Here is a 1,086-nt window from a genome sequence, read left to right as displayed (position 1 = left end):
TGCTGAACACTTGTACCAGGGGTTGTTTGTCACCTTGAACTCAGAAAAAGGAATTCTATGCTTATTACTAAACTGCTGTCTTCCTAAAACATATAAAAGAATAAGCAGGTGAGAGCTTCTCAGTTTCTTTCAAAGGTCTGTTGTATTAAATCCTACTAAAGTAGCAAGCCATGCATTACCAGTCATGATCTGAATATGAAGGTTTTTTAAAAATCTGGGATACATGAGTGAAACGGATGCTACTGAAATACAAACATAAGAAACAAAGTAGCTTGAGTTGTCCCTACTCTTCTGCAAAGCATAGAAGGATGCCAGTGGCATTGTTTCAAGTCAATGCTGCTGTCTTCTTGAGTGGTAAAGTGGTAAAGCCCTTCCTGTAAATGCTTGCCCAGTGTATATAAGTTCCTCAAATCAGTGGTTTAACTGGTAAGCCACTTTAGACACAGACCTTTTTTAAATAAAACATCTTTTACAACACTTCCATTGGATATAAAGCCCATGCCTGTGTTAAATTCTTAGACAACTGTGGCTTCGATACCACCACAGCTTCCCAGGCAGAACATACAGTGCTCCTTATTCATCTGGAGGAGAAGGCAGGGGCAGCAGGCTGCAGGTGAGCTTCAAGGACAGTCCTCTTTTGTGGCCAAATACCACTGCTTGCAATCTGACCACTGCTATTGGCTGGGCCTCTCACTGAAAATTTCCTCCTTCTCTCTTGGGGCCAGGGGAAGGGGTTACTTTCACAATAAACCAGTCCTTTTACTGTCAGATTGCTGGCTCCAAAGCACCTGCCCTGGAAACAAAGGGTGGCTTCTCACCTTTGAGAAACTGCACATGGTACTTAGCAGTTCAGGCAATGCTCTCTGGCACCATGACCCTGCTGCAGCAGCACCAGCAAGGTTTTCTGAAAGGCAGGCACATCTCAAGGTTGATTCCACAGACAGTGGGGGGAAGCAGCACAAAGAGGATGGCAGTGAATGGTTGCAGGCAGGACTTGAGGGAGCCCCATGTTTCATTGACAAGGGTCAGTGGGCACCACAAAAAAACTTACTTCCATCTTTACTAAGCTCCTGATTTGCTGGGTGC

The sequence above is a fragment of the Antrostomus carolinensis genome, unplaced genomic scaffold (genome assembly GCF_000700745.2).
Source record: "Antrostomus carolinensis isolate BGI_N321 unplaced genomic scaffold, ASM70074v2 scaffold11771, whole genome shotgun sequence".
NCBI lineage: Eukaryota > Metazoa > Chordata > Aves > Caprimulgiformes > Caprimulgidae > Antrostomus > Antrostomus carolinensis.
This window is presented reverse-complemented; position numbering follows the sequence as displayed.